Source organism: Lates calcarifer, linkage group LG2 (assembly GCF_001640805.2).
Source record: "Lates calcarifer isolate ASB-BC8 linkage group LG2, TLL_Latcal_v3, whole genome shotgun sequence".
In the NCBI taxonomy this organism is placed as follows: domain Eukaryota; kingdom Metazoa; phylum Chordata; class Actinopteri; family Centropomidae; genus Lates; species Lates calcarifer.
Window position 1 is genome coordinate 29,607,028 of NC_066834.1, and position 27,037 is coordinate 29,634,064.

Consider the following 27,037-nt stretch of genomic DNA (forward strand, 5'->3'; position numbering starts at 1 on the left):
CCTACAAATGAATGCAAAATCTACAATGTCATAGCTTTTCAAATTATGATTCACCTTTTCCATTTCAGTCATGGAACTCTATAGTGAGAAGTTGCTAAATAACAAACAATAAAAACATTAAGATTATAATGAAGTTAAATATTCAAAATGGGTATGTCTCCAACAGTTCACCTTCTATCACAACTTTATCACCATCTGTACTACTTTCCATTTTTCAAACTTTCAGCTAGAGAGTTGACACCATTGTTGTCAGCTCTTTTGTTTCCTCAACAACTTGAGGAAACCCTATACTCTTACTTTCATCTATACCTCTAGAGTCACTATACTAACTCTGAATCCCTCACTCTCAAACCACAAACCATAAAAAGAACACCTATAATCACCTTAATCATCCTACTGGGGCCTCTAAAGATAGAGACTACAATCTCCTTCAGTCTTCAACCTTCTTTTATCATTGAGCAACACATACTTTCTTAATGTTGGTGTCCTCGACAAATTTAAAACCCTGCCATAGTTATCTTCCCGTAACCAACTCATGAGGTGTATATGCAAATCGCACAGCTCACTCGAGCTACACACCATTACCGCCAACGGAAGTGCTGCTACCCAATTTAAATGCTGTATTGGCTGATTTTAACAATACAATTGGCTTTGTGAATGATAGACTACTTCAAGATGCTGTTTAATGCCCAATTTTTGCTAAATCAATTTCACCATCTTATCCACAAACTCTTTCCCATTATCTGAGGATATCCAATCTGGAAGTCCCCACCTACTTATGACCTCTCTACACAAAAACTTGGCAACAGACTGAACATCCTTCCGCTTAGTTGGACAGACCTCCGGCCATCGTGAAAATCTATCCACAACTACTAATATGTATCTCTTACCTTCAACTGGTTTTATCATGTCAACATAGTCCACAACTAACTCACGCATAGGACCCCTTGGAGTTGGAATATAGCCAGGAGGAACCATCTTTACATTAACATTATTTTCCAAACAGACTGTGCACCTGCCTATGACATAATCAATCTCTTCAAGCAAGCTTAGTGTCCGAAAACCATACTCCTTTGTGATCTTTCTCCTAACTTCCCCCTTGCAACATGAGCTACCCCATGTGCTTCCTGAATCATAAACCCTAACAGGTCTGGGGGTACTATTATCAGTCCCTCATGATTTCTCCAAAGACCAATAGAATCTCGAGTAGCACCTCGGTCTAGCCACAACTGTTTATCCATTTCTGGAGCAGCTATCTGCATTGAAATCACATCCCTAAATGTAATTTTGTCTTCCAGGTCCACTTCATGAGTGACCAAAAAAACTTCACCCAATTTGTCACCTCTGCCAGTTTACTCCTCACTGGTAAGGGCAGCCCCTTCTGTATTTTAGCTCGCAAAATTGACTGCTCCATTTGGTTCAAATTTCCTGTGACATTTCGCCACACTTGATGGGCTCTCGACACATAGGCCCTCGGGTTTTCTTCCTGTCCCAATGGCTCAATAAGAATATTATCAGGATGTACATTTATTGGAAATGTATCTTTCAACGCTCTCTGCACTTGACCTCTGCTTGCAGCAAACAACTCCAGATCATTCACAGCAGTCCCTATATATCAATCAAGTCCAGCTTTCTGTAGAATCTCTTCCATAGCTGGAACCCCTAGGAGATTAGCCAAAAGCCTCTTGATAATCTCTTCCAACTTCAAAATCCAAGGATGTGCACCATCTTGAAGAGTAGGTAACTTCTCAAGTGTATCTGACATATCTGTATTCTGCCAAGGCTTGTACTCCAGATTCTGTCCTCGGACTACCATTGGACACATCTTCCCTTTCCTTGGGCGTAATACATATTTCCTAGCCGATTTTCGTGAGTCTTTTTTCCACAGGTTTTCTTCTGTGTCTGCAGCCACTCTAATCTGTCCTCCCATACGTTTTGGTCTTCTGGTCTAGATGACTCATGGAAATACGAAAGACATTGATTTATCCTTTTTTCTACCTCTTGTAAGGCAGTCCTTTTCTCCTACTATTCCTGTGCTAGTTGCCGCAGGAAAAAACCCTCTTGAAGATAAAGGAACCTGGCTCTCCCAATTGATGTCTCCAATTTCACTTTCACTAGAGCTATCATCTTCTAAATCCTCTGTCCTCCGTGTTTTATCTCCTCTCCTTTCTGCTCTAGCCAGCATCCACTTGACTTTAGGATCATATCAACCACAATCTCCTCCGAATCACTCTGATCATCCTTCGCTCCCAAACATACTGTTTTCCTCTTACGTTCAGAACTTGGATACATCGTTATGGTCGTTTCCGCTTGTCCCACTTCTATTACTCAATCATTTTCATCTTTGATTTGATAATTACCCCCCTGACTGATCACTGGGAGCTGGGGATAAATTTCCTCAAACTTCACCACCTTCTCATAAGGTGGGGGTCTCTTCATTGGGTCCACATGTGAGAAAGGTGCATTAATTTCTGCCATTAGTTTTTCTGTTTCTTTTACATTCTTTCCTATTTCCTCTACACCTCTATCTCTCTTATCTTTTGCAGCTTTTATCAATTTCTGTCTGACACAAGCACATGCATTGTTTTAATTACATCTAGGTTAAGAGTCCCCTCCACTGGCCATGGTTGATCAATTTCAGGCCATCGCTTATGCAATTTCTCCGATATCTTTACAATACCTTTAATCAAAGGATTATTCTTCTGTACTAGATCAACAAGAGTGAGTTCTTTCGGAATTTTAATATCCTTTTCTGACATTGCAATTATTGTATTTATAAGTCACTGTTTTACCACAATCAACCTATCAAATTATATGTAAAGTTTCCTCAGATAATCCTGCAAATAAAAGTTCAATCCTATATAAGACTCAAAAGATCACATACTCCTACAAGGGACCTACTATCACCTCAAAGTCTCAGTATTCAATCCCCCACACCACTCAAATCAGAATAAACCATGTGCAGACAATAAAACTCACATTTGCCACTCTGTATTCAACAGCATTTAAACCAAATAATTATATTCTACTAATTAAATGCATTAACAGGTCAGTCCATTGCCAAGCTTCTCTATTAAACAAGTACGACATGTAATATCTTATGCATTCATAGGCAAGTAAATACCCTCTATTAATTCCAAATTGAAAGATATTAACCTATGAATAAAAACAGACTAAATGTATACCTATAATTATGACTGTAAATGAGTATAAACACATTTCCTTAAAATACAGGTATTTGTTAAAAGAGTTCGTGGATAAAACTGCACTGGCCTTGAGCAGACTGGATTCAGGAGCTGCACACGCTGTCTTCAGCAAACCTCAATCCACATGACACCATGGCCAGCTGCTATCCCTCTACATCTTGGAGCAGTCCACTTCCTTTGTCTTCTCCTCAACTCTCACACAGCACAAGTGAATAAGGGAAGAAACAGACAAGACTTCAATATTTTTTAACAGCATAACAACAATTCAATCTGATCGGGACACATTATCAGCTAACACACAGGTCAATTTATCTATAACAGATATTTCCCTCTTCTAAACACCAAGCTATAATTTCATACCATACATCATTAGTATAGAAATTTTTAGTTTATTTCACTCTATCAACATCTTTATTCCTCCAATAATATATTATCATCTACAAACTGTATCTCCTCAGATATTCTTTTATTTCTCTTTAGGTCTTTTATACCCATACATCTACACAAACCATCCTCACTAATCTCTCTATGTCCTTAAGAAAGGCTCATAAGTTTAATCAAAATGTCCCCCAAAAAGGCTCATAAATTTTAGCAAATTCAAAAACGTCCTTTTCAAAAAAGGACCGTAAAAAAATGTCTTCTTGAAAGAAGCTCAAGTTTTAACATAAAAACGTCCTCTCTTAAGAAGCTCATAAACTTTATCAATAAAAGACAAATTATCTTTCCTTATAAACTACTATATCTCCTATTCAATATAAAATCTATCACCTTAACATAAACCCCATAAACCATCCCATGCTGCAGCCTTTCACACACAGCTGAGACACAGCTGAGACAACGCTCCACACACACACACACACACACACACATACAAAAACTGCTCACTCAACAGAGGCCCATTAAGAGATTCACAAAACACACAATAAAATCAACTTCATCCTAGAACACAAACAACGTTCAATCCTAAATTTTCAAAATCAACTCATTCATACATTATCCTATAGCATGCTTTTCCTGCTGCTCCTTTTTCTCTAAATTTATGCTACCTTATGAGGTGTAGATATTCAAACTAGTATTCGAGTGGGAACTTACAATTGAATTTTGCATTCTACACCTCCAGTTCCTAGAACTGACCTGAAATTCACCTAGTGATTTTCCAGGATTTTTGGCCCGTCTAAAACCGCCTCCCAGAGGGCTTTGTCCAAATCTTTTTCGCTTTACCTCTTATTCCTTTTTTCTTTTTTTCCTTATTCCTCTTTTTCCTTATTCCTTTATCCTCTTTTTTTTCTCCATTCGTCCAATTGTCCTGGGCCCGGGGTTGTCCCTTCTCTCTTTTTTTTCTCTAATCCGACTATTCCTCAAAACCAACTTTCACGCAGTGACTAATATACATGTTTTACTGTTAAGAAGGTGAGGGCCCAGTCTTCATTAATCTTGCATGGTGTTATTTAGCTCACCTTATCATTACTAATTAGGCTATTCTACACTTTTTACTTTCAACTCTTTTTTTCAGAACTTTCAGACACTACACTATGTTAGCAGTTAATACTTTAATTATCATTACTATCATTACTACTGCTGTATTATTGGCATCACCTTACGTTTTATATGGAACCTGTGTTATGCTACGTTCTTCTCTCACTATTCTCTACCCCTGCTCTCTCCTTCTTAACCCAACCGGTTGAGGCAGATGGCCGCCCACCCTGAGTCCGGTTCTGCTCGAGGTTTCTGCCTCTTAAAAGGAAGTTTTTCCTTGCCACTGTCGTCTAGTGCTGCTCATGGTGGGATTTGTTGGGTCTCTCTCTGTAAATACCTATTTTAAAGAGTATGGTCTAGACCTGCTCTATGTTAAAAGTGCCTTGAGATGACTTTTGTTGTGATATGGCGCTATATAAATAAAAATTGAATTGAATTGAATTGAACTAAATTATTATTAAGAAACTAATTGTGAATTCATGATTTATTTTGAAGGGCATAAAAAAGGGTAAGAAATTGTATCATGAAATGATGAGGGGGAGCCCAGTAACTACTCATACAAGTACACAAAAGAGTAACTAATGTTGAAATAATCAGTAATGAATAGTTACTATCTTGTTCCACTCAGTATTTGGATCAGAGTTAATATGGATATTTATGAACTGGTCACTCCTTGCGTTTTGCAGAATTGTTAAGGTTTTGAGCAGGATGTAAATAGAAGCTGAAAAATGGATCTCTTGATAAGTCATCATGGAACCTTGTGCACAGGAACAAAGTTTTGAGAATGATCCATCCACTTAACTTACCATATTCTAATTCTGTTTGGAGCAGTCATATACTTGAGAGCAAAATGCTCACCATGATTACACTGAGTTCATATGTTCACAAGTGGAATAATTCAACAAATATTCAACTGCTTTTATCAGTTATCACAACGTCTGTTTCAAATGAAAGAAAAAGCTTTCCCCTTTAAACCTTGAAGTATCTCATCTCATTTAATCTTAGAATATAATGTGTTTTTACTGCACTGAACCATCATACATGGGAATTTAGACTCTCAATAAATAATTAATACAAATAAGCCCATTACCCAAGTGGCTGATAAATTGTCTCTGCTGATTGCCCTCTGCTGATATTCAGCAATTGAACATGGTGATTGGATGATGATAATCATTTTTTTGAGTATGAGACAGTCAGGTGAGACTGTGAGCCCTATTTTTGTGTTGTCACACATTAAAAGAATTTCCTTGGCTGCACTGGTTTGGTATCTTTGTGATTTGTTATGTGCAACAGTGGAAAGACAGGCACATGGGAGGATGACCCAGTGTTAGTCCAGTAGCACAGTGCTAATTTGGTGTTACGATGAGTGCATTTCAAGGTGTCAGCGGCGTGCCTGCTCAGAGCAGGTGGAAATCTTGGTGTATTTGTGTTACAGAATATCGTTTTGTGAATGTACTAAAAGTAAAAACTAAATCAGATATGCCACAAACCCTGTCATTCATGTTTTGCTTATCTTTCCACTTTAGTTCTCTCACCAGCTGACATATAATCGATCAGAAAAAATATTTTTTTTATTCTCTTCATGGCTTTATTGGCCATGAGACAGTAAAGATTAATGGGTGATTCTAAGCAGCATCTGTTAGCTACAAGAGCATTCAGCACTAAATTCATCTCTTCCGCTTATCCTGGTGATTCCCTTTACAGCCACATGAAGGCTGCAGGTATCTACTGCATCTGCTGTCTCTAATTGGAATGATATGGCACATTATCAAGGCAATCACACTGTTGCAAAAATAGCCTTATTGGTTATGATGAACTTTTCCTCACAATTTCCAATTGAAATCAACAGGTGTGACCCTGTCACGACTGAGCTAGGAACCCAAGAAGCAGAACACAGACTGCAGGACGAAGAGTAAGAGAGTCGAGAGTAGAGTGGGCAGGCAGGTAGGCAGGAACAGAATAGAGAAAACAGGTAAGTTAGGAACAGACTTGCACTACAGGTAGAGCTGACGCAAGAGTAAGACGAGTCAAACTTCTCTCTTCACAAACCATGTACTAGGAGTGACAATCTGGCAGGGACTGAAGGCAGGGGCAGGGATTAAGAGCATCCTGGGTGATGAGCTGATGGGAAACAGAGGAGCTTGATTGCAGGGGCACGGCAGGTGTGGAGTGGCAAACAGGCAGACCCAGCAGGAGAGACAGAGTTAGGAGGAGGGGCAGGCAACACAGAGACAGACAGAAATCAAAAAGCTGACCTTGTGACAGTACCCCCCCCCCCCCCCCCCCCCCCCCCCCGACCGGCACCACCTGGTGGCCTACCAGGCCTGGGCCCTATGAAAGTCCAGAACAAGGGAGGGATTCAAGATGAGTCGGGGGACACCCAGCATCACTATTCGGCAACAGACCTTATTCTAAGAACACCATACTTTAAACAAGCAAGACAACTGTTTTGTTCCCAATATGCCACAACATTTATTTAAAATATTCAGAAATAAAAGAAATCACAACCTGCAAAAGACAAGACAACATTTGTACTTTTTCTACAGTGGATGATTCCACAGTGGTGTTTCAGTCTGGAGGGTTACTGACCAGGTGATTAAGTCTGGCAAAAACACTGAATAAAGCAGTTTCATGTTAAGAATCAGTGTTTCTCTGATGCTGTTGCTAATGTTTGCTCAGCTTTTTTCTCTGATAACTTAAGATCCAATCTGATGGTTCAAATATTAAGTTAAAAATGAGCAACGTCTAAATAGAGAATCATAAGAACATGGCTTAAAACTGGATAAAAAGTCAATGATGCCTCTGGCAACCACAACACTGCATGCAGACTTCTCTAGGTTTGAAAAAAATACTGGAAGTACAACTCAACTAAACTATAAAATATGTTTAGTTGTTTCTAGCAATGTTAATGGGAAAAGCACATATTACACTTTTAAAGAGCATTTCTATGTCACTGAGTGGACACATTGGGTGGCAAATAAGCATGAGGGTCCTCTTTTTTGCATGAAAAACAGGTCCAATATAAACTGTAGTGTGTATTATTATATAGTTAGAATATATATATTATGTATTTTAGGGCACGAGCAGGTCTAGACCTTTATAATATTTCACTTTCACAGCATTAACATTAACAGCTATTTGCTCACCGATCTAGAAGAAAGTGTATGAGATCATCAGACTTCATTCTGTTACTCACCAAGAGTTGGCTCCAGCAGTGGAAAGAAATGTGGATTATAACTCTTTCACTTCTTCTACTGAAGTTAGCATGCTAACCAGCTAGCCTTGGCCCAGCCAGCCTATCTTGCCACTTTATGATCGTGCTCACTGTAGCATCCAGACTGCCCAGAGGAAGTAGTGCTGCTCCGAGGGTAAGCTCTGACCTGGCGACTGTCACCACCACCCACTGTGAAACTCTGTGTCTAACTTTTGTATAAATGGATAATTCATCATTATTGTGTACAAACTCAAGCCTATCTGATAAGTAAGACCTAAAGCAGTTTAGTGAGGTCACTTTAATGCCAATAAAATGCTCAAGTCTCTGTAATAGGATGTGGTGGTCAGTAGTATCAAATGCAACATTGAGATCTAACAAGACGCATACAGAGACAAGTCCTTTATCTGATATAAGAAGGTCATTTGTAACTTTCACTGGTGCTGTCTCTGTGCTATGTTGCACTTTAAATCCAGACTGAAACAAACTAGTGATCTGTAGAAAGTCACGCAACTGATTGGTGACTGGTTTCTCACAGATATCAAAGAGAAAAACAAGGTTAGATATGAGCCAATAGTTGAAAACACATCTGAATTGAGAGTATAGGCATTTAAAGAGGTTTAGATGAAGAAATTGATAGTTAGCTGGTGAAGACTAATAGGAGAGTCACAGTCATAGTATATATCAGGTCTTACAGATGTTTGCAAGGATCCTGTGTAATTTAATAACAATAAGTAGTGAGTGAAGTGTAGCTGAATGACAAACCTCTCTGCTAACAGCAAGCATGCTAACACTGGGGCGGCTGTGGCTCAGGAGGTAGGAGTCGCCCACCAATCAGATGGTCGGTGGTTCGATGCCCAGCTCCTCTGAATGCCGAAGTATCCTTGGGCAAGATACTGAACCCCAAATTGCCTCTGATGTGTGTCATTGATGTGTGTGTACAAAGCATTGCATTGTATAGAACAAGTGCTGTATGAATGTGTGTGTGAATGGGTGAATGTGATCTGAGTGGTTGAAAAGGAAAAGCGCTATATAAGTACAGTCCATTTATATAAGTACAGTCCATTAACAAACATGTGTCTCTGCTAACATGATGCTAACTGTCTCTCAGCTGTAATCATCTGTTCAATATTGGAACAAAACAAACCTTTGATGTGATGCTGTACTCAAACTCGAGTTATTAAGGAAGTGACACATAAACTATATTATCTATCCTCACACCTCTTTACACATTTTTCTGTATGGTATTGCAAAGTGCTAATGCATTTGGCCTTGTTCAATGCTGCATTGAGTCCTTTCACTTGGCCTGAACACCAACAAGTACAGACTGTTTTTAGGGCTGCAGGAAAAAAAAAAAAAAAAAAAAAAAAAAAAGCAGAGCAGCCATGCAAGTAACAAGTGAAAATGGGGCTGTTCGAGAATGGATGTGAGTGTGCAATTTATTTAATTTGAGCCAAACTCTCCTTAGAGTGCTTCCTTTTATGGAAGATGATTTTGTTCTCAGCATCTAAGAGCTGAATTTTTAAAGTGCAAGAGGTTTTTACTGGGTCCCAAACTGTCCTCCAAACCAGCCTGTTATCATGGGGTCACACACACACACACACACACACACACACACACACACACACACACACACACACACACACACACACACACACACACACACACACACACAAACCTTGTAATATTTTGGGAGAATGTTCTGACATCAGCCTCCAAATCTTGAGGGAACAGGAGGTTTTTTTCTCCACTCTTGCTCAGGCTTTTAAAGTCACTCACCACAGTTAAATATGTGTCAGCATTTTAAAAACATCTTCCAGTGCATCCTCCTGGAGGAGGACTAAAACGATGCATGGAGTTTCAGGGAATAACCAGAAAGGCTAAATCCTTAAAGCACATACACACCTTGTCAGATTCAGCAGCCCCTACAGGCATCAGTGTTTGTGGCTTCCACCACAGGAAATAAACAGACCGACAGTATGTGTGTTCCTGGAGCTCAGCACTGTAATACATTAATCAAGTCCTGTCCTGAGCAGGAGCCCAGTGATGTGATTAAACTCAGGAGAAACAAGTCATGACTACAACACTGTTCAAATCGTCACCAAAATTGATTTGTCGAACTTATTATCAAACAGTTGCTCCTGGCCACATCCAGCAGTTACAGAGCGACATGATCATTCATATGGAGTGGTGTCCACCTGATGAATCTAAGGCTCAAAAGACTGGAGGGAATGTTCAAATCTTCTAAAATGTCCTCCTCTTTGAATTTCAAATACTTTACCATACTTTCAGCTAGAGACTTCATTTTAGCTTTAAATAAGTCTCAAGACTTTCAGGTAGTAATCTATCATTCAGCTTTTGGACATTTTGTATAGTTTTTGCATAATCACAGTTTATATTTTATGCTTCTTTCTGACAGTTTTTGAGTTTATAATGGGTGTGTATGGCAGCAGGTCTTCAGCTTTTTCTTAAATTTTGTGCTATATAAAAATTCAGACAATGCATTTGTATTCTTTCACAAAGTGTGACTACTTAAGCAATAGGACCTCTGGTCTGTGTGCTGTTTACACAAACAACCAGACACACAACTGTTTTGTTTCAGGATGCAGATCATCTTTGTGATATTTCTGCAAAGAATTTATTCTTTCACAGTGTTAAGTCATTTTATTTCTACTTTCAGCTTTGGTGTATAATTTGCCTTTCAGCTGTTTCCACAACATGTTTCTGCTCTCAACTTCTTCAGCTAATGCACTTAAGTTTCCAGCTCCAGTTTACATTTTAGCTTCAAAATATTTCCTCTGGATTTCAGCACCACCTTCAGCATTGCTTTTCCTCCAGCTTCCAGCACCCACACTGCATTTCCTTCAGAAAATGTATTTTCTAGTTCAATATTGCATTTACATTCAGTTGGCAGTTTACTGGGTGCACCCTGCTAAAACTAATGCAGTCTAACCCAACAGTCCTGCTCCAAATCAAATAAGTATTGGAATGACCTCTCAGCATGGAATTGAATTAACGTACCAGGGGTGGTGGGTCAATAATGAGCTGTGGACCCCAGTTAAGTGCATTTATCCCAACCAATATTTCCCCAGACACAACCATGATTTGTAAAGTAGAATACCACCGTGCCTATTTAGTTTGAGATCATCAGACTAAACACAACAGTCTTATGAATCAGCAGCACCATATAACATAATGTCAAGTGAGCGTGTAGTAAATAGTAAAGGTATTAAAATACATTTTGATACAGAGCCCCTCTGTCAGAATAGCAAGTCCTCCAACTTAAACAATCATAGAGGCCACTTCTCCCTATCCTGGGATGTGACCTATAGGAGCATAGCAATAGCAGACATACCTGACCTTCATTGTTATGGTCACAAAAATAAACAGGATGCTGTGAAATTGTCATGGACACACATACACAAACATGGAAAGTCTTAGGTATTTACCACTTTGCCTTTCATTGTATTTTATTGGTACATATTACCAAGTCCACCCAATATTATATCATATAACACAATACAGTCCATGAACTCCATCCTCCAAAATGATCCTCTAGGTGATCTGCCTCCAGATCAATGCAGGGAAGACCAAAGAACTGCTGGTGGAAGAGACTTAATCAAGACCCCTGACCCAGTAGAGGTGGTGGGAGAGAGGAGGAGGTGATGGTGAACGAGCTCCACCCCATGAAAGACAGCCTGACAGCACTGAGCAGCTCCTTCAGCGATAGGCTGCTTCACCCAAAGTGTGTGAAGGAGAGGTATTGCAGGTCCTTCCTTCCTGCCACTGTCAGACTCTACAACCAGCACTGCTCCTAGTAGACCCAGTGCTCACATGGACCAACTCACTAGGTTCTGCACTTTAATCCACTGACAAAACAGCTGCTTATCAGTCACTCATTCTGTGCAATATTATTTCAAACTGTGCAATATCGGTATTCAGTTCAATCTGTTTCTATGTATATAGTCCTGTGTACATTGTTCTTTTGTCAAGTTTATATTTTGTTTGGGAATTTACCTGTATGTATGCTTCTATTTTCCTATTTTTTCCAATCCCTGCTGCTGCTGTAACAATGTACATTTCCCCAGTGTAGGACTAATAAAGGATTATCTCATCTTATTTTATCTTAATCAACACCTATGTGAAACAGGCCAAACACTAACTGAACATGAGATTTGGAGAGTTGGATTAGACTGACTAATTTTTAACAAGGTGGATCTAATAAACTGGACACCAACAGAGGAAAACATGTCACTGGCCATATGTTGCTCACAGGCAGTTACTTGCCGACCTTAAAACTTAAAACTACTGTATTCAGTTTGTGATATTTCCCTGGATTATACATTGAATATCGATCTGCTTTTCTTTATGCAACCTCTGTCTGTTTGTTGCTTCACTAGTTTCCCAGCAACAGGGACATTATAGTGACATAAAAATCAGGTCCTTCTCAGTTGCAGTCCTCGCAGTTCTCCTCGAAGTTCAATCACACTTTTATACAGAAGCACCATCTGTTCCCTGCTGAGAGCTGGGAGAGAGTGAGAGAGAGAGAGAGAGAAAGAAAGACCCTGCCCTCAGCGTTTACATTCATTCAGTTGCTATGTTGACATGCACAGAATTAATTTTTAAATAACAAAGTTGAAGCAAGTGAATGCTCTGACCTTGGATCCGACAGGTATTGTGAAGCCCTGAACCATTCCCCTTTACTTTATCAGATATTTTGAGAAGAAAGACTCACCCTTCCAGACCTCTGGAGGCGACTAAGGGTGACATAGTTCCAACACACTAACATAATACACACCTAAGTCATCTGCCATAAAATCACTCAGCCCAGCCATAAAAAGTCAAACACAAAAATGTATATAATAATAATAATAATAATACACATTGCTAGGGTAACAGTAGTTATTTTAATTTGCAATGGTAACTTATTCCACATTCTGTGACAACAGAATGTAAAAGAACTAGTGACTCTGTTGGTGCTGAATCTTGGTGAATAGCAGTCTGCAGCACTGCTCTAGTCTGCTGAGTTTAAACAGGAGGTCTTTGGGATCCGCAGGGGTTTTGCTGTTGGACATATTATAATCAACACTGAGCTGTGGTTGTACTTGTCTTTCAAAGGTCACACCTGCAGCTGGAGCTGCTGTCTGCAAACGTGTTCTTGGGTTTAAAATAGTATTCAGCAACTTGACCTGAGCCAAACAACTCTGTTCCTTCATGCTTGGCTTGGATTAAAAACAACTCTCCTCTCTCTTTCTGTCTGACATTAGCTTGGTGAGCTAGCATAAATAGTCAATGAAATAAAGTGAAAGTTGTATAAGGACAGCTTCTTAAAATCTTCAGCGGTCAGTGTGTCTGATGGGGCCTGTACAAAGTTCTGTTCTGTTGGACCATTGTTAGGTTCAGCTACAAAGATGTTGGGACTTTACGAGTCTCTTTCTGCAGGTATTTCTCCCTCTGGAGCTGTAGAGTCTGATCTGTGATGCCATGCCTCCTGCTGCTCCTACGATGCTGCTCAAAGCCTGTTGTTGTAATAAAAATTAATTGTCCTACTTCTGTTTGTCTTATGCTACTTTATTATTACTATTGTAACTGTCATTACCATTATTGCTATTCTTACTATTATAAATACCACTTTACATCTCTATATGGACTCTGCATTATGATGTGTTCTCCTTCCCCTATCCCCCTATTTGTTGTGATTTGGTGCTATATACATAAAATAGATTTGACTAAATTCATGTGGACAATACTGGAAAAAGGTGATCTGTTCCCTAGTAATACAGGTAATTGATTTTAGAAGCTGTAGTGTAACACACTGGCAGCTGACTGCAGCTGCCGAGCCATATTTCGTGTTGGTCTGTTGTCACACCAACCAAACAAACTCAGCTTGTTTTAATGAAGAAGTCAGTCAATAATTACAACCTCCATTTGATTTCATGCTGCACACACAGCCAATAGTTTTCTATACAACAGCAGGACATAGTGAAAGCAGTTGGTTATGTTGCTGAGGAGTATGAGGTGAGTGACCTGCCATTGAATGACCCCTGAAGACAAAGTGAACGTTGGCATAACATGGGCAGAAATTATGAAGTATGGAACTGGGTGATATGAATGTAATGACCAGGGACGCTGACCTGTAGTTGTCTAGATACATTGATCTGGACTAACAGATGGTCCCTCACTAAGTATTCAAACATTAAGTGTTTTTTTCTCTTTTTGTTCTGATTAATGTGATGTGTATCACAAGCTTGGATACTTCTCTGTGGTTTTAGCCTTTTGTTCCAAACAGCCTCATTATTTCTACTATGCACTGCACAACAAAGTAATGGGCATGAATACTCCAGACCCATTCATCACTGTTTCTGTTTAGTGGCCTCTCTCACAAACACTCTGATCCTTTAGTCCCAAACTATTCAATTAGAAATCCATCTTTACTAAATTAAAGACACAACTCACACACATACAGACACACAAATTACAGAATACCAGTGGAGTAGCTGCTCATGGCACTGAGGCCCATAAGGTACAGGCCCTAACCATTCAGCCATCAGGTCGGCCCTCTGTTTAACCCTTTCCTGAGCATAAGTGTAGTATATTCAATTGTAGTCTTGTGTTTAAAGTTTATATTTTGGCGGGAGGGTGACATCCTGAGTAGCCCATTAATATCCAGAGTAAATTACATAAAAACCCACCCATGTTGCTGTCTAGGATAGTTTGTCATGGACCAAAGTTTTGGTCATGGTTTTTTTTCAGGGTTTTTTAATCTGATGCTGTTTAAAATTATGAGGAATCTTCCACAGGGGACAACAAATATCCAGAACAAATTTATGAGTACATGCACCTCTCAGACACAAAATACACTTAGACATTTAGAAGGGTCAAATTTCTTTATTTATTTACAGTTTAAGTTGTCCTAAACTAATTTAACAGGTTCAATATTCATAATCTTAGTTTGGCATGTTAGCATGCTAACAGTTGCTAATTAGCACAAAACAAGGTACAGGAGTGGTGGTTGCAGTTTTGTAGTAATTGGCCTGCATTTACCTGACAGGGCTGGATGAACGCAAATGTCTGAAGCACATTTCATCACAATCCATCTGATAGTTGTTGAGATATCTCAATCTGAATGAAAAAAATGTTGCTGGTGTTGGGTGAAAATATTTTATTCTGGACCAATGCGGTGGCATGCCTGAAGCAGCACAGTGTGACTGTGGGTCATAAAGAAACTGAGCAAATAAGATGAAGAGGGAAGGAAGATGACTGACACAAAGTGCCTCTCACTGTGTTAACAAGAAGAAAAATCATGTGTTAATGCAACATAAAAGCTACGAGGGGTAATTAACATGCAAATGATTTCCATAATCAAACAAAGAGTCAACAGTGCTGAACTAATGGAAGATCCAGGAAAGAGTCTACTGTGCACTGCAACAGTGTGTTTGAGTGTTGTACTCTGTATGGTTCAGTAAGTCCTGTTCTCTCCTCATACGCTATGTACTGAACGATGGTCTGTGAGCAATTTCATTGTTCAGCCAAGCAGTGCTTACAGCTGCAACTCTCACTGAAGATGTTTGTGCATTAACTACTTGATTTTCAATGACATAATTTAAGATGTGACTTTAATGTGTGTATAGCAGAAAATCATGATGTCACTAAGCTTTTGTCAAAATCTCAGAGATTCTTCTGTTTATTCCTCCTACTATTAACAGTGGTCTTCTCCTTTAATATTAGATCTGAGCTCTGAAACTTTATGGGTGATTTTGGATACTGACAAAGTATTTAGGGTGAGTGGCCATGTTTTCTTCACCAAATTCAGACTTGTGTTCTTGAGATTTTGAACTTGAACCTTGAAAAGCTCCTTAGTTTCTTTGGCTAGATGTTTAGGATCATTTGACATTTTTTAGTTTTCTTATGTGTTCCTGATTATTCAGAGTTAGTACCCAACTGTTGATTTTGTCAAAAAACTTCAACTTTTGATTTCTGTTTAATAAATTTTTATTTTTAAAAATGATTTTTGGGGGCTTTTATGCCTTTATTGATAGTGAGAGACAGGAAATGTGGGTTAAGAGAGTAGGGGAATGACATGCAGCAAGGGGTCCGGGTCGCCCAGGAGTGGAACTGGAGACAAGCTGCTTGGGGTGTATGTGCCTACATGATATGCGCCCTAATCATTTGGCCATCAGGTTGTCCTGATTTTAGCTTTTTTAAACCTCATTATTATCTTCACTTGCATGGTTACCTCTTTACTCTTCATATCAACAGACAACTACTCCTCAATCTAAATGGCAGCTTGAAACAACACTATTGAAACAACGCTATATCTCCCACACAGTTTTTTCTAGATTGATAAAAACCCACTTAAATTAAAGCAGATACCCGGTACTTTAATATAGTGCCCATAAAAAAAAAAATGAATGTGGAACTCAAATATTTGGAACCTCAGACCCAAAGAAGTGCTGAGATTAGACTGTTCTCCACAGGAGGGTAACCATGCACATTCCCAGAACCGTGCCAGGGTCAGACATATGCCAACACTCCTGCTGTACTACTCTGTGTTCTTTTTCCTCCAACCAGCGTTACTCCTTCAAGATAAAAGCACCAACTTTAAGAAAATACTTGAATAACAAATAAACATGAAAAACAACATGCCAGACCACACTGAAGGTCATTTACATCATTCCATCCAACCGACTAGGATGTAGATCTTGGTTGTCTACAGTTGCTGTCTGCAGTTGTCTAACACAGCTACGTTCTGTGTTTACTTTGGGTCAAACTCAGAGACAGGTGTAAGGATATGGTTGTTTTGTCCAAATCCTAATTTCCTCAAATTAGCACAAGCCATTGATCCACAATGGACACATTTATGAATATGAATATGCATATGTACTCATATCCCATAAATACATAAAACGAACTCGACATCTTCCCCTTCCCATAGTTTTGTGCTCTCTCATTTCTCCTCCTGTTTTATACTGCATCTGGAGGAGCTGTAAATTTTGATCTGTGATCATAGGTGGCCTACTTCCCCTATGACACACTACTATTATTACTATTGTTTCTCTCTCTCAGTCCAGTCGTTCAAGGCAGATGTCTGCCCTGAGTCCAGTTCTGTTTGAGGTTTCTGCCTCTTAGAAGGAAGTTTTTCGTCTCCACTGTCACCAAGTGCTGCTCTTGGTGGGAACTGCTGGGTCTCTGTAAATAATAGAGAGTACAGTCGAGACCTGCTCTATATGAAAAATTCTCAGAGATAACTTCTTTTGAATTGTTTCTATTTTAAAAAAATGACTTGATATTTATTTACATTTATGGCAAATGTGGCATGTTAAAATAAACTGGAGTTTAGGCTTAAAGTCAGGATATCTGACTTTGATATTGATGATATGATGATATTCCTTCTGCTTCAGTGTGAGGTCATTATTAAATAATTGGACGACCTTAAATGGTCTCAATGCAGTGCAGCTTTGTTGTATGTTACATGTTACTTGGAGATGCCAGTTTCACACCCAAGCAAACATGAATGCTCTATAGAAAGGTATTAATCTTTTCCAAGATGTTTTTATGATGGCGTTTTTGTTGTTTATGCTTTAGTCTGTTTCACTGTGCTGTGTTCTACTGTCAGAAAAACTGAAATACACTTCTGCTCTGAACAGTCCAGCTGTGACTCGAGTGTAAATATCTCCATGCAGCTGCTCCACATCTGAACAACAGAACTGATGTTGAGGCACACACCATGTAAGTGTCCAGGCTTCAGCATGATCTGTTGTCCTGAGCATCCTCATCTTTGCTGTCACAAAAAAATCTATTCAAGAGAAGATTTATGCAACAGATAGAGTGACATAAACAAGTTGCAACACAATTTTGACTTTAAGAATCCAGAGGAAGCTGGCTGTGGCCTCTTTGACTTTAACATTGACAATGCACAGCACTGAAGGCAATGTGACATCTAGTCAGATGTCTTTATGTCTCTTATGGTGCTCAGATTTCAAACCCCAAAAGATGTGGAGGGAATCAGGAAGCCTGCAGAGGACTACTGTATTCAAATTTAATAGTCAACAATGGGAAATGTGAGAGATCCAGTAAGAGATAAATCATATTACATAATCACCTCTAACTATACTATGTACTCTTTCATGCACAATCATACTTTAAATTACTATTATTACAGGAAATATCTATCAGAATAAACTTTTTTAAAAATTCAAGCTGTTTACTTCTTTCACCTGGCTGGATATTGTATGCACTTGAGGAGAAATCTGTGTGAGAGTGGGTAATATTAGCCTATTTGAGACAGAATACTGCCATATGTAAGGGAGATCAACACCGTCATTTTGCCAGTTTGTATGAGATTAAGCAGGTCAGGTCCAATAAAGGACCTGGAATGATACAAGAAAATGATATGTCATAGGAAAAAGGTGTTTCTGAGAAATGAAGAAGCTGGTTAACCTCCAGCAGTGGAAGTTAATGAAGCTTTGAAAGTTACTCAGATAATTCCTGCAAGTGTCCCAACCAAACCCTCTGTCTGTACAAAGACAAACTGTGTTACTACATCCTCTGATGCATTATTAGGACAATACTGCAGGAAGTAGACCTGTGTACTTCTATCAGAGTGGTGAGAGAAAGGCAGTAACGGAGGAAGACAGGCTGGCTGGTCAGAGGTTCATCATACAGTAAGATAATGAACCAAAACATTACAACAGAACCAGACGGAGGCTTCACATGATAAAGAGCAGCACAGTCTCCAGACTTAAACCTCACAGAGCTGGGTTGGGATGAACAGGACGAACAGGGTCAAACAGCTGTTGTGTTGGGACAAACTTGCTGAGCAATGTTCTCAATTCTGTCTGAAAGATGATGAGTCAAACATTTAGATTCAGATTCCACGATTCCTTGTTTTAAAATCTTTATTTGTTTATTTGTTATGTGATTATGTAAATTTAAGTAACAGCTGGAAAAACTGAGGTGTTCTAAAACTTTTGACAGTAAATGTAAGACAGGATGGTTTGATTGAAACAGAGACAAGATTTATTCCTATGTCATGCTAATGTGTGAAAACTGTTGGGTTGAAAAACAAAATTGTAAGAATACAATAAAACAAAACACATGTTTGTCTATCTTGTATTTACAATTCATAACTTCTGTTGTGAATTGGCGCTATATAAATAAAATTTGACTTGACTTGACTTGACTTAATTTACCACTTCCTCTATCTGTTGTGTTGTTGTGTTATACTTTTACTTCAGTAAAGGCTCTGAATACTTTTTCTCTCATGGAAAGTTGCACAAAAACAGACAAACTAACAGATAGTGGCAGTGGTAGATTAGAACCTGCATTGTCCATTCATCTATATTCATTTTCTTCCACTTATCTGAGGTCAGGTTGCGATGGCAGCAGGCTAAGCAAGGTATTCCAGATGTCTGTCTCCTCAGCAGCACTTTCCAGCACCTCCTGAGGGATCCTCAGGTGTTCCCAGGCTAGGTGGGATATGTAATCCCCCCAGCACATTCTGGATCTACCCTGGGGTCTCCTAACAGTTGGACATGCCTGGAAAACTTCCAAAGGAAGGTGCCCAGGAGGCAATCTAATCAGATGCCTGAACCACCTCAACAGGCTTCTTTCAACGTAAGCTCCTCACCCTATCTCTGAGGTAGGAAACTAATTTCGGCCATTTGTATCTGCGATCTGATTCTTTTGGTCTTTACCCAGAGACCTCATGACCACAGGTGAGGGTTGGAGCCTAGATTGACTGATAACCACATCTGATGGTCACCACAATGATCCGGTACAATGTCCACATTACTACTGATGTTGCATCAATCTGTCTGTCAATCTCTTGCTCTGTCCTACCCTCACATGTGAACGGGACACCAAGATACTTTAACTCTTTCACTTGGGGGAGCAACTCCTGTTTTTGTCAGTGGAGTCTGGTAGAGATAGTGATGTTTCTGCTTAAACAAAAAAGATCTTACTCCTTGATAAAAATAAAAGGTCTGTCTCTGCAGGAATCCTATACAGACACTATAATAATAATCTGAGCCTGTCAGTGGCAAAAACAAGCACTTGAGTGGATGTACTTTGACGTGGACAATTGCGCCATTTGTTTAAGTTGCAGCAGTTGTTTGTGGCTGCCAGCTACACTGTTCTTGCCCAAGACTGCACAGATTCCAAAAATGTTGGTGTCACTGATGTGTATGAGAAGGTTAAAAAGGTACATACATCATTAATATATTGTTACTGGCATTTCTTGAGTGCATCTTATGTTTCATGTGATGGATACAGCTTGGTGGTTACAGCAGATTCTCACTCTGTGTGCTCATTAGTCTCATAGGACTGAATTAGCTAAGCCAGTCACAGTGAAGCAAGACAACCATAGCTTGACAAATTGAGGCAAACTTCTTTGAGCTTGTGTTGCCATGTATACATCGCAGAGTGGAACACATGACCAGCTGTTATCCAGCTGTAATCTACAGCCAAAGGCAGACAGTGGGGGTTTTTTAACAGCTAATGAGAACAAACACAGTTGAAATGAATAAAAGAAACAATATGTGCTTGCTGAAGTGGTTTAAATGACCTCAACAACTCAAAGCCATTTTAGTCATAATCCTTCAACCTGACGTACATCATAGTGCACGTCAGAAGTAGAGGATGAAGTGCCACTGTTGGTATATAAAAGCTGACAAGGATGGCATGATGCACAGGATTAGTGACCCTCAGTAATCTGGGGTGTCCCACATACACAGCAGAATACTGAGCTGTAAGCAACCAGTCTGATGTATAGTGTTATTTTGTGGCAGCAAAGCACTTGTCATAGCGGAGGCTGCAGATTTATCACACATGCTGTTGCATTCATGTTTGTCTAACTACGCCTCAGAATCTCCGGCAAATGTTATCCTTTTGTGAGGAGTCTGCCAGAATGTACACCTTTGGATGACCTATTACACTCCACAGAACCATGCTGGGTGTCTCAGGCCACTGAAATGCATCAGAGAGAGAGACCTGCTGTTTCATGTGGTCCACAGGGTCTGAAGGCTTTGAGTGGCACTAAATGGAAAATGGTAAATGGACTGCACTTACATAGTGCTTTTCTAGTCATATCGACCACTCAAAGAGATTTATACAGATTAAATTAATGGAATTTGTGTTGTATGAATGCACAAATACAAGAACAAAACATTTGAACATCAGACTGTTGTGTGAGAACAACTCCAATTCAGACAGGTCATGCAGTCACAGCTGGGTGTTTTAGATACAAGAAATCATCAGTCAAATTGTTTATTCAGCCAAATTATTTTTTTTATTTTTTTGATAATGTCAAATTTCAAAATGACATATGTTGAGTTTCAGTATTATTGTAGAATTGACACTTGGTTACAAGAGCACAAGTTAATTCCCCCCCCTCAAATTGCTTTAGTCAGTCACTCACTGTTGGAACTTTAATATGGTTTGGATGGACATGAACCACAGAATATTAATAACTGGGTATTTGATAAAAAGTCAAGGTCCAGTCAGGTACAAGACATAAAATTTTCCATGGAGAACTTTACTATGACTCTGGTCAAAGAGTCCACTGGAGACATCTCCCTAATTAATTAAAGACAAAGTAGTCTGCAGGAGGAGGACCTGGCAACTTGGAGGTTGTTATTTATGGTTTATAATGGATTTATAAAGCATCAATAAATAATCCATGAATAAAGCCATTAGATGGGCCCCTACTTTTCAAATGTTATGGTAGTGTTATTGTAATGTAGTTTTTAGCTTACTGTAGAGGTGGCAGACCAGCAAATACCACTATAAGTTGTTCTGACAGACAACCTGTTTGTTATAGTATTTACAGTATATATATATATTTTATTTTTTAGCCCAATTAAAGAAAATACAAAGAACAGGAAGAAGGTCAATCTCACCCAACATGTTGGAGGGATGTTGATATCAGTGAGAATACAGACAGACAGTCCAGATGGTGAGCAGCAGGATGCTGTGCTGAAACCAAGTGAACCACAATCAGTGCTCAGCCAGTCAAACCAGCCAAGATCCATAAATGATCTGCATGTCACACTTTGTGTAATGAATGCAAACACCACTGGGAAAAAGACTCTGAGACTCAGAGATAGACACTGGATTCAAAGAAAACAGTATTTACTGTTATGAACTCTAGTATAGGACCCCAATGCAGAGAACACACACAGGTAAGTTCCAACAGAAGGCTCTTTAATAAGGCACCGATGAAAAACACAGGAACAATAGGCAGACAGCGTGGCAGGCGACCGGCTGACTTAAGAAAGTTCTGAGAACACGAAGAACAGAAAAAGCTGCCACTGGAGAACACAGGTAGCCACAGAGAACAGGAGAATCCAAACACAAGTTGCGCTGAGAGCTTGCACACAGGATACAGCAAGGAATACTCTGGCAAAGGACTGGGGTGAAGGCCGGGCTTAAGAAGGCGAAGGGAGAACGAGCGGAGTGGAAACAGGTGTGTGTAATCAGCCAGCAGGAGGAGACAGCCACACCCCTAGCAACACACCAGCTCTGCAACCAAACAGAAAAAAGGGAAGGGGGAACAGAGAGAAAAAACACGAAAAAAAAAAAACACAACACAAAGACAAACTAACCCAAACCATAACAATTTACTTGCCAAAAGGTTCAGTGCACAGGTAGACAGTCATACTGTTTTCACATTACTCTGCATTACGACCAGAATATCAGGTCCAGACTTTCTTTGGTGTTGTCTTTTCGCACATGCAGCATAGTTGGAGAATGTCCATGTAAAGCCTGGCACACACTAAAATAATTTTTAAATGTTAACCGATATAGAAAATGTGAGAGACCACATAGATGACAACAAATAATGACAGAACAGATTTTGGTTTTGTTCATTTAGTGTATGATGTGTGACATGACTTTAAAACAATTTAAACAAACATGGTGGACAATGATGTTTCTTCTTTGCAGTGCTTCTGATTGGCTATCATTCTGTTCCACGAGACAATCACAGCGAGTGTGTTTGGCTTTTGTCAGCGTAACCCCATGCAACAGGATTTTTGATCATAAATATTGAACATTTAATATTTATCAGGGTGGCCCCAGTTATCTTCCGACCAGATGGGGAAGAGTAAAATCACTCTTAACACACCTCACACCACAGGAAAATCTGGCAAGATAATATTTTGAACCATCAGATAATCAGGCCTTTGCTGACTTTGATCGAGAGGGGGGATTCAGGACATAGTGTGTACCTTGAGACACGTGCTCACCTAAAGGAGATGTTCCAATTGGTTTAGGTGAGGGATGGAGCCTACAGGTAGAATGCAGGAGACAATGTTAACAAAACACCCACCTGCTCTCCTCCTCCTGCTCTCCTCAGGACACTCACATTTAACACATGAAACTATGTCAATTTCAATAAAAAACCGGAAAAAATGGATTGTAGTGTATAAATATACCTAAAACCCTCTTGAAGTTGCATGATGATTGGGTGTACTTTGCTTTGTGACTATGGTCCAACTGGTCCCTTCTGTGATGCCCAAATCATATTCATCATGGAATATGTCGTGGTATGTGTTTTTGCATTGATAATGTACCTTTAAGAGTAGGCTTAAAACATTCCTCTTTGATAAAGCTTATAGTTAGGGTTGACTCAGGCTTGAACCATCCCTTAGTTATGCTGCTATAGGCCTAGACTGCCGGGAGATCTCCCATGATGCACTGAGCTCCTTTCTCTCTCTTTCTCCCCCCCTCCCTCTCTCCACTCAATATGGATCATATCCCATGTTACATGTTACTAACTCAATATCTCCCCTTTCCTGTAGTATTGTGCTCTTTCGTCTCTCTCTCCTCTTCTGTCTCTTTCTGCAGGTATTTCTGCCTCTGGAGCTGTAGAGTCTGATCTGTGATGACAAGTCTCCTGCTGCTCCTACAACTCCACTCAACACCTGCTGCTAGAATTAGAAATTACTTACACTGCTATTAGTTGTATTGCTGTGTTAGCAGTTAATACTTTAATTATCACTACTATCATTACTACTGCTGTATTACTGGCCTCATCTTACATCTGATATGGAACCTGTGTTATGCTATGTTCTTCTTTCGCTATTCTCTACCCCCTCTCCCCCCCTCTCCCCCTCTCTCTCTCCTTCTTAACCCAACCGGTCGAGGCAGATGGCCGCCCACCCTGAGTCTGGTTCTGCTCGAGGTTTCTGCCTCTTAAAAGGAAGTTTTTCCTTGCCACTGCCGCCTAGTGCTTGCTCATGGTGGGATTTGTTGGGTCTCTCTCTGTAAATACCTATTTTAAAGAGTATGGTCTAGACCTGCTCTATATAAAAAGTGCCTTGAGATGACTGTTGTTGTGATATGGCGCTATATAAATAAAATTGAATTGAATTGAATTGAATTGAATTATTATGTCAAAATTATAAAATAATATGAATTTCTAATAATGTTAACATAATGTATTCAAATATTTTAATACCGTTCAGCGCAATGTAAAATCATTGAACCTTGCTCCTGACACCGTAGATTCTCAGCATCCTCAGTTCCCTCAGCATCCTCAGCTCCACTCTTGCTACTGCTAGCATTTGCAGTACTTCTTTTTCTTGCAGCCATTCATCATTTATCAGTTACATTGGGTGATCAGCTCTAGAAAGAGCCCTGGTTGTTCCATATTTCCTCCATTTAATAACTATGGAGGTCACTGTGCTCTTGGGAACCTTCAATACAGCAGGAAGTTCCCTAGATCTGTTCCTCAACACAGTTCTGAGGTCAAAGGAACTGATATCATTGTCAGCTGTGGGACCTTATATACACTGGTCTGAATCACGTTCACTTAACTGAATTTACCACAGGTGGACTCCAGTCAAAGTGTTTAAACATCTCAAAGATGATCCAGACAAATGAGAGGAATCTGAGATAAATTTCAAGGGTCATAGGAAAGGGTCTGTATATTTATGTCCATGTGATATTTCATTTTTTCCTTTTAATTCCAGAACTGTCTAAAATTCTATTTTGTCTTTGCTATTATGCAGCATTGAGTGTAGATTGAGGAGAGAAAAATATTTTAGCATTGTTTGCAATATAACAAAATGTGAAACAGTGAAGACGTCTGAATACTTTCTGAATGCACAGTATATCTGAGTGTTTGTTATGGTTATCAACACTATCCACAGTATCCAGTATCAAGAAACTTGATACAACTTCTTTCCACAAAGGATCCTTGTGTTCTTCACGCTTGTCTCCTAAAGTTATAATTTCCTCTTTACCCTTTTACCCTTTCATGCATAGTGGTCACTACGGTGAACAGCTATTAAAAAGCTGTTTTCTTGTATATGCATGGGTTTTGATGGCATAATTGCACATCAGTCGCCACACTGGACACTAGGGTGTTGTTCCATACACTGTCACCCATTGGCCAGTCAATGTAAGTCTAAAACAAATTTATGAAAACCAGGGTGGCCGAAGGATGGCCAAAAAAGCTGAGCAGCTCAGGAATATCTTGCCAATCCCTCTGTAGAAGGCGACCCCTGCAGGTAAAAAAAATTGGTAGCATCAAGCGACATAAGGAGTAATACTATTATTAGTAATACTAAAATTTCCAAGTACTGATTTTATATTAGGAGGAAATTATGATTAATAATCCACCCACTAGACTGGGCATCATGCATCATTGGCTATATTTCAACTCCATTTCATATTCTTACTGTATCAAGATAAGATAATCCTTTATTAGTCCCACAGTGGGTAAATTTATATTTATATATTCCAGCAGCAGAAGGGGTGGTAAAAAATAGAAAAAGAAATACCAAACAAGATATAAACAAGGCAATATTATAATAATATAAACAAAAGAACTACATACACAGGACTACATAGCAACAGATTGAACTGTACACCGATATTGCACAGAATGAGTGACTGATAAGCAGCTGTTTCGTCAGTGGATTAAAGTGCAGACTTAGTTGTTCTTTAAAATCCTTCATCTGTAGTATCTGTAGTTATGGCTCTGAATCAACTGCTTCATGTTATTAGAATGTAATTTGCAGTTTTTGTTAAAACAAAAACAAACAAACAAAAAAAAAAAAAAAACAAACAAACAAAAAAAACAAACAAAAAACAAAATAGTATGCAGATCAGTTCCATTATGAAAGCAACAGTTAGTGTCTTTTATATTTTGTAGAGCTCAAGTACAGCACATAGAATAGAATATAATAGACTTTATTGTCACTGTACAGTTAAGTACAATGAAATTGTGGTAGAAAGACCTACAGGATAGTGGAGCAAATACCATCTGAGTCAGATGAGGATGATGCTAATTGCAGTGATGATGAATGGCTGCAATCTGAATGGCTGAGAATCTACGGTGTCAGGAGCAAGGTTCAATGATTTTACATTGCTCTGAACGGTATTAAAATATTTGAATACATTATGTTAACATTATTAGAAATTCATATTATTTTATAATTTTGACATAATAATTGTAATAATAATAATTGTTCAAATTGCTCTTCAATTGAAATTGAAATGCATGCAGTCCACCTGGATGGACATGTGAGAAACTCCTTGAAAAAATTATGTTTTAAAAAAATTCAATTTTTTTTTTTCATGACTAAAGGAGAATAAAAACAATATCTGCTCACACCCTGAGTATTTCCACGTTTGTAAGTTTTTCAGCTGTGCCTCACATTGTGTCACATTACGTGTGTGTGTGTGCCGTAGCTATAATGAATCAGAATAACATGGCTATGAGTCGCAGGAGGCAGATTGCTCCTGCCAGAGTCCATACAGCAAGATATATTTTATCACTGTACTACTGCAGCAGATGTGCTAATTCTGTATCCTCCTCAGAACACACACACATACACACACAGTCCACATGAGGCAGGTGCAGGGTCTCTGAGCAGCAGACACAGAGCAGAGCTACATGTTGGTCTCCTCTCCACACCTGTCAGCCTTTTGCCATGATGGATCACCTCTGCACTGTGTGTGTGTATGTGTGAGGGACTGGGGGACCAGGCCAGGTTGTGGCATGCTGGTTTCAACAGAGCAGAACTGTGTTGGGCCTAGCTTGATGACCCATTTCCATCAGGGCCACAGATCTGTCTCCCAGGAAACAACACTCAGTTAAAATACTGCAGGCTCTGTGACTTCACAGAGGCAATGA